The sequence below is a fragment of the Neofelis nebulosa genome, chromosome 6, assembly GCF_028018385.1.
Source record: "Neofelis nebulosa isolate mNeoNeb1 chromosome 6, mNeoNeb1.pri, whole genome shotgun sequence".
Taxonomy (NCBI): Eukaryota; Metazoa; Chordata; class Mammalia; order Carnivora; family Felidae; genus Neofelis; species Neofelis nebulosa.
In genome coordinates this window covers 18563035-18566140 of record NC_080787.1, presented here as the reverse complement: position 1 = coordinate 18566140, position 3106 = coordinate 18563035, and positions in this window count along the sequence as shown.

Here is a 3106-nt window from a genome sequence, read left to right as displayed (position 1 = left end):
CATCTTGCAAAATTGACCCTCTGTAACCATTGAACAATAACTCCCCATTTTCTCCTCTCTTCTTTTTTTTTTTTAAATTTTTTTTAACGTCTATTTATTTTTGAGACAGAGAGAGACAGAGGATGAACGGGGGAGGGTCAGAGAGAGAGGGAGACACAGAATCGGAAACAGGCTCCAGGCTTTGAGCCATCGGCACAGAGCCTGACGCGGGGCTCAAACTCACGAACCGCGAGATCATGACCTGAGCCGAAGTCGGATGTTTAACCGACTGAGCCACCCAGGCGCCCCTCTCCTCTCTTCCTTCAGCCCCCAGCAGCCACTATTCTCCTTTCTGTGTCGATGAATTTGACTGCTCTCGGCACCGCAGTATAGTGGTGAAATCACAGGATTTGGCCTCTAGTAACTGGCTCATTTCACTCCGCATAACATCCTTAAGATTCATCAACATACTGGCATGTATCCGAGTTTCCTTCCATTTAGGGCTGAATCACATTCCGTTACACGTATACATCACATTTGGCTGGTCAGTTCCATTGCTGGGCACTTGGGTTGCTTTAATTTTGACTGTTGTGAAGAATGCTGCTACGAATGTGGGTGCACGATGATCTCTTGGTGATCCTGCTTTCAATTCTTTTGCGTATATACCCAGACGTGGCATCGCTGCATCATATTGTAATTCCATTTTTCATTTTTTGAGGAACCGCCATACTGTTTTCCGTAGCGGTTGTGCCATTTTGCGCTCCCACCAACAACGTGTAACAGTTCCAATGTCTCCACAGCCTTGCCAACACCAGTTGTTTTCCAAGTTTTTTTCGTGGTAGCCATCCTAACAGATGTGAGGCATCCCTTCCCTTTTAACTGGCACGAGGGTGTGCGGATTCCAATCAACTTGGGATCGGTTGCCTGAGAGAGGCTCTGCGTAAAAGAAGCCAGTAGCTCTTGGCAGTGGTGAAAGAAACAGCACGAGACAGATTGAGCTAGAAAATGCATCGCCGTGCAGAAGTGAATTGGCATCACAGCCGTTCATTGTGCTTTACGAGACTCAACAAGGATACACGGAAAACAAACCCTATTCAGCTACGGTGTTGGGATGGGCGTGACAAGGCAAGCTTTTGTTTTGCTCCCGAAGTTCAGCAAGAAGCAAAAAGTACGGAAGAAATATCCAGGAGGAATCGCGCTGGGGGCAAAACTGCTATGAGTTTTACTTTGGTGAAATGCTTCCTGAGATAACTCTCATTAATGCTTATCAGGCAGAAAAATGTGCAGTGAGCCCGCGTAATCCAAGGTGAGGTCTTGGGGCTCAGCCAACTCCGGCACCCTGGCTCCTGCTTTCATTGTTTCCCTTTACTTCCGGTGAGGGTGACCCCAGGGACATTTTAGTCTCGGGTGTCTACTTGTGGGTCACTCTCTTTGCATGAGTGGAGCTACTCCTGTTGTAAGAGAAGGGTTTATCTCCCTCCCCCCAGCCCCAACTCCCACATGTTGTTTACCAGCGCTCATCCACTGGAAACGGGTTTATGGAACCCATTTGAAGCAGTTAAGGAACTTCACACCAATATTTGTGGTGGGGGGGAGAAGGGGGCTTAAATATGGGCAACAGATGGTTGGCACGTATTTAGTGTGGCCACAGCCTAAAGGGTGCTTGTGTACAGAGGACAGACGTTGAGAGGACACAGGGAGAAAGCGGCCACTTACCGGCAAGAAGAACCCATTGACCCCTTGATCTGGGACTTCCAGCCTCTAGAGCTGTGGGCAGAGACTTTGTCCTGATGGGGCAAAGTCGAGAAAAAAGAGGAAAACTGGTTCATCTTCTTTTCTTGGGTGTGTGTGTGTGTGTGTGTGACAGAGAGAGAGAGAGAGAGAGAGAGAGAGAGAGAGATAAAGAGGTGGAGGAGAGGGCAGGTGGCTTTTCTTCCCGGGGGATCAGAGTTGATGGCAATAATCCCTTCCCCCTGCCCTGCCCTTCTGGTGAGGAGGGGGGCGCTCACCTGCCTGTCACATCTCAGGCAAGGGTTAATTATCTACCCCCCCCCCCCCCCCCAGGCTCTGGGGTCCCAGGAGAATGAAGAGGCTGTGAAGTAGGTGGCTGGACCACCAACGACCGGGAAGGGCAAGGACTGTCGAGGAGAAGCGACCACCACGGAGGAATTCTCCGCACTGCTCTCCTGGAGCAGGAGCTCTGAGCGCCGAGGCAACGGAGGTCGCCCGCACTGCCCTGCGGAGTCCCACCCTTTGTTGGTCCCGGAGCACAGGCCACTGGGCACTGGAGGCCCACCCACGGCTCCCAGGACCATAGCCGCAGCGACTCACAGCTCACGGTGGCGGGACCAGGTGAGGACAGGAGCAGGTGCCGCGTGGCGGTGGGGGCGGGGCGCGGACACCTGGAGGGCTGGAGGCCCAAGGGGCACAACTTCAAGGATAGATGAAACTAGGATTTACGCATCTGAAATCCCCGGAAGGGTCTGAAACATTGTCAACAACCACTAGCTTTCAATTGTTTTCCGCCCGCCCCTAGGGCTGGGGGGGGGGGGGGGGCGGGAATTGGGCGGAGCTCCTGGGAGCAAAGTCATGATCAGTTACCGAGAAGAAACACTCCACCAAGAACCCTGCGTCCTGAGAATCCTTAAAGAGTCAGTTCAAGGACCCCCGTTGGACAGTAACTATTGTATAATCAGCACTTGGAGAGGCTGGGTTCCAGGACTCACGCAAGGAAAGCTGCCGTAGCCAGCTGGTCCAAAAACCAGACTTTAAGGCAGAAAGGGTTACGAGACCGAAAGAGGGTCTCTTCATCATGATAAAACATTTACCGGAAAGAAATAACAATACTCGTGTTGTGTGGGCTTCATTTCCTTTGATACGCAAAGGAAAAAGCCATTAGGAGAAATGGACAAATCCGCCTGCCTACGGAGCTATATTAATGTACCCTTTTCACTTCTGGGAGACCAAAAGAGAGTAAATCAATAGGGACGGAAGATTTCAAAAATACTACTAACAATATTATGACACATTATAAAGTCTTGCATCCATGAAATGGAGAATAGAAATATTTTTTACAAGAACACTTACACAGAAATTGGCCATGAAGGGGCCATAAAGGCCATCTTGA